A 5,167-nucleotide genomic window follows, 5' to 3' on the forward strand; every position below is an offset into this window, starting at 1 on the left:
AAGAGTTTAAGAAATGTTAACTACGTTGTTTAAAGTGTTTAAGTTTACTGTTATGACGGACATGTAAAAGTTCGCTTCAAGTCATGTCTGTGTGCTGCGTCACGCGTGCTAGTTACACATTTTCATGCTAGTGATGGAGACCATGCGGTCTCAGAGAAAATAGCAATATTAGAGTAAAGTCCACAAATAACATGTGTTTTGGTGAAATAATACAATGAGTAAGTTGTAAGTGCCAAATAACTGTGAAAATGAGTGTCTGTACTAAAAAGTGTATCAGAAAGAATAATTCTGGCAAACATGAACACATTTTTAGGATTTATTCACATGGAAAATGTCATAAATGTTATCAGTGAATATTTCATAGTACATAATGCTTAATCTGTAGACACAGCAGTAAAGGGAAAATACTGTATGTACTGTATGTAATTCTGTTCTATATTTTGTGATTACTATTGAAGTGATGCACTGTCATTGATTGAGAAAGAATAATTCTATTCTATAAGAGTGATTGAACTGTTTTACATTGTATAAAAAAAACAATACAGACTCTGATAAGTGAAGCAGCAGCAGCTCCGTGTCCTGTATTAATTTATACACATATCTCCCCTCATCAGGCGGTGAGGGTACTACATTTTGGAGGCACCGCTGGGATAGATGTTCGATGGAGTGACTCCCTGACCGGTAGAGCCCATTTTGCAACATCGTCCCCTTCTTAGTGACCCAGATGAGCAGCAGTGTGAGATATTCCGGATGAGTGGTGGTAAAGACTGATTGAGCAGTGTGTGCACTTGGAGTTGTCACAAGGTCAAGTCAGTAAGGTAAACACCCTCAAAAGCCTGTCTACACCGCAGCAAAAAGAAAAAAAATGGATGAGTTTAAACATCTTCAAGAGGAAATTTGTGAGAAATTATGCACACTATCACGGGAAAAACTGACAAAACTCATTGTCTTTCTTCACCTAACACGAGAAGATGAGACAAATGTGACTCGTTTATTCCTGTTGAGCCTCCTTAGTAACCATTTACTAAGAGCTGAGCTAGAGGAGTTAGAAGATGGCGGTATGGCTGAACTGTTAACAATTAATGACAAACTGATCCAGCTCACGGGAATCACAAGTAATGCTCCTGAAAAAGATACAGAGAGGGAGGAAATTAAACTTGGAGATGTTAACACAGCCCAGAGAACAATACAAGAAAGTGGAGAGAGGACAGCTGAATTGTTTTCTACCATGTATATTAGCCCCGCAGCATCACAAAATACAGCAGACAGACAGACATATGCAGCCCAGAACCCATCTTATTCTTCACCCACATATCAGAGACAAGTGAACGCGACATGGCAGAAAGACTTCAAAATTTCTGGTCTAATAGGAGATCTAGGGCAGAAGGACCGTCTTTCATTCTCCAGTCTGGCACGTCAGATAGAAGGTGGACTTAAAAAGGGCTATGCAGAACAGGAAATAGTAGATTCTGTTATCAGGGCTATCACACCAGGGTTTCAGCTGCGGAGTTATCTTGAGGGGAAGGCAGGGCTGACACTCCCGATGCTAAGGCGGATACTTCGTTCTCATTATCAGGAGAAAAATGCGACTGAATTATATAAGCAGCTCACCAAAGAAGCTCAGCACGCTAGAGAAACGCCACAAAGCTTCCTAATTCGAGCTCTTGATCTGAGGCAGAAAATTCTGTTTGGGTCTCAGGAGGATGACTCCGGGTTGAAGTATGATCCCGCCCTAGTTCAGAATATGTTCTTGCACACTGTCTTGACTGGATTACAAAACGACCGCATCCAAAGCCACCTTCAACCATACCTTTCAGATCCCGCTGTCCCAGACGAAGTGTTGCTGGAGAAACTCAATGTAGCTTGTTCCAATGAATCTGAAAGACAAAATAAGCGAAAATATGAAAAAAATGGTACTGTTCATGCTGTACAGTTGAATGAGCCTGCCCCTGAACAAAAGCTTCAGTCCAAACAGTCGAAGTTCGATTTAATGTCACAACTGAAAAGCCTGAGTGATGATATCATACAAGTCAAGTCAAGTCATCTTCATTTATATAGCGCTTTTAACAATGTAGATTGTCTCAAAGCAGCTTTACAGAGATAAGCGTATAATTTAAGGTAACAGAGATTGTTTCGGCTTTACAGCAGAGTTAACTTATTTCCATCTAAAGTTAGTTTTAATTGATTTGGTTCCGTCGCAATGATCATTTGTTATTAAATTAGGGGCCGCTAAGACGACACCATTCTCTCTACACAGACTTTAAACGCGAACCTGTGAGAAACACTGATGGCGTTCACATGCGCATTTAGAATGGGTTCTATAGTTATGTGCGTTTGAATATACGCAGGTTTGGAATTCCCTACAAGCCAAGCCTAAACAAAATACTTGTCTTTCCTTATAAATTTTGATAAGGAATTTTATTTTATTTGTTGCTTTGGGGTAGGACCGCGAGACGAATTTTCCCGACAACGCCTTATCTGTAGAGTGGTAGTGGGATCCTCCATAGGGAGAGACTAGTTGGCACTTCAGCACTGCGTTGTCATCGGTCCAGGCGCAGGTCCTTCGTCAGATCTGGATACGGCCTGGATCCGGCAGGCTGCAGGAAAAACCTTGGGATAAACACAGACACTAAAATTAGCATAGATGCCATTCTTCTCATGATGTAACGAGTACATCAGGATTTTTGGGAAGTGTTCCCGGTTCCGGCTGACCTAATCTATGCAGCATAACATTAAATTATAGAAGTCTATAATGTATTGTGTATGCTAGGTCAAAGAGATGTGTCTTTAATCTGGCTTTGAACTGACAGAGTGTGTCTGCTTCCCGGACAATGGTAGGAAGACTGTTCCAGAGTTTTGGTGCTAAATAGGAAAAGGATCTACCGCCAGCAGTCGACTTTGATATTCTAGGTATAATCAACTGGCCGGAATTTTGAGATCGTAATAGACGTGACGGACTATAATGCGTTAAGAGCTCGCTCAAGTACTGCGGAGCTAAACCATTCAGTGCTTTGTAAGTAATCAGCAATATTTTAAAATTTATGCGATGTTTAATAGGGAGCCAATGCAGTTTTGACAGAACCGGGCTAATATGGTCATACTTCCTGGTTCTGGTAAGAACTCGAGCTGCTGCGTTTTGAACCAGCTGTAGTTTGTTTATTAAGCGTGCAGGGCAACCACCTAGTAGAGCATTACAATAATCTAGCCTTGATGTCATGAACGCATGAACTAATTGTTCCGCATTTGTCAATGAGAGCATATGACGTAATTTAGATATATTTTTTAAGATGGAAAAATGCAGTTTTACAGATACTAGACACGTGACTTTCAAATGAAAGATTGGTATCAAAGAGCACACCCAGGTTCCTAACCGACGACGAAGACTTAACAGAGCAGCCATCAAGTGTTAGACAGTATTCTAGGTTATTACGTGAGGAAGTTTTTTGTCCAATAATTAGAAACTCTGTTTTTTCAGAATTTAGAAGTAGGAAATTACAAGTCATCCAATATTTTATATCCGCTATGCATTCCGTTAATTTTGTGAATTGATAAGTTTCGTTAGGTTTTGAAGAAATATAGAGCTGAGTATCATCGGCATAACAGTGAAAGCTAATGCCATGTTTCCTAATGATATCTCCTAAGGGTAGCATGTACAGAGTGAACAGCAGCGGTCCTAGTACTGAGCCTTGTGGTACGCCATACTGAACTTGTGATCGATGAGACATCTCATCATTTACTGCTACAAACTGATAACGGTCAGATAAGTATGATTTAAACCATGCTAGTGCATTTCCCGTAATGCCAACATAATGTTCTAATCTATTTAAAAGAACGTTGTGGTCGATGGTGTCAAATGCAGCGCTAAGATCGAGTAACACTAATAGAGAGATACAACCACGATCGGATGATAAGAGCAAATCATTTGTGACTCTAACGAGAGCTGTTTCGGTACTATGGTACGGTCTAAATCCGGACTGGAAATCCTCGCAGATATCATTTCTTTCAAGAAAGGAACACAGTTGTGAGGATACTGCCTTTTCTAATATCTTTGACAGAAAAGGTAGATTCGAGATCGGCCTGTAATTGACTAATTCTGAAGGATCAAGTTGCGTTTTTTTTAACAAGCGGTTTAATCATAGCCAGCTTAAAGTTTTTTGGTACGTATCCTAGAGACAAAGACGAATTAATGATATTAAGAAGAGGATCTATGACCTCTGGAAGTATTTCTTTCAGTAGCTTAGTCGGTATAGGGTCTAACATACATGTTGTCGATTTAGATGATTTAATGAGTTTAGTAAATTCTTCCTCTCCTATAGCAACGAATGAATCAAATTTTTCCTCAGGGAGACTACAATACACTGCCTGATGCGATACTGTAGTAGACGGTTGCATAGTTATAATTTTGTCCCTGATATTATCAATCTTATAAGTGAAGAAGTTCATAAAGTCATTACTGCTGTGTTGCTTGGAAACTTCGGTGCTTGAAGCTTTATTTTTCGTTAGTTTAGCCACCGTTTCAAATAAATACCTAGGATTATGTTTATTTTCTTCTAATAGGGTTGAAAAATAAGCAGATCTAGCAGCTTTTAAAGCCTCTCTGTAAGTAATTGAGCTCTCCTTCCATGAAATGCGAAATACCTCTAGTTTTGTTTTCTTCCAGTTGCGCTCCATTTTTCTGGCTGCTCTCTTAAGGGCCCGAGTGTGCTCGTTGTACCACGGCGTTGGACTATTTTCTTTAATCTTCTTTAAGCGCAACGGAGCAACTGTGTCTAAAGTGCTGGAAAAGAGAGAGTTAAACGTTTCTGTTGTAATATCTAGTTCTTCTAAGCTATCTGAGATGCTGAGATGATGAAACTGATTAGGAAGATTATTAATAAAGCAATCTTTAGTAGCAGAAGTGATAGGTCTCACATATTTGAAACACGGAGTCGGCTTTGCAGCCTTGGCTAAATGCAAATTACACGAGACTAGATAATGATCTGAGATGTCATCGCTCTGCTGCAGAATTTCAACGGCATCCACATCTATTCCGTGTGATAATATTAGATCTAGAGTATGATTACGACGATGAGTAGGTCCTGACACGTGTTGTCTAACTCCAATTGAATTTACAATGTCTTTAAATGCCAATCCCAATGCATCTTTTTCATTATCGATGTGTATATTA

The 5,167-nt window shown here is 39.6% G+C and overlaps 1 long non-coding RNA gene across 1 annotated transcript; it reads right to left on the reverse strand.

Annotated features, from left to right (window-relative positions):
• Nucleotides 1-301: 301 nt before the first annotated feature.
• On the reverse strand, nucleotides 302-4,482 carry LOC308700944. Its single transcript, XR_014031374.1, has 3 exons — nucleotides 1,811-4,482; nucleotides 959-1,124; nucleotides 302-840 (listed from the first exon to the last, which is right to left on the reverse strand). It is a non-coding gene; the product is annotated as an uncharacterized lncRNA (long non-coding RNA).
• Nucleotides 4,483-5,167: the final 685 nt, after the last annotated feature.

Source organism: Scardinius erythrophthalmus, assembly GCF_964197995.2.
Source record: "Scardinius erythrophthalmus genome assembly, chromosome: 1".
Classification (NCBI taxonomy): Eukaryota; Metazoa; Chordata; class Actinopteri; order Cypriniformes; family Leuciscidae; genus Scardinius; species Scardinius erythrophthalmus.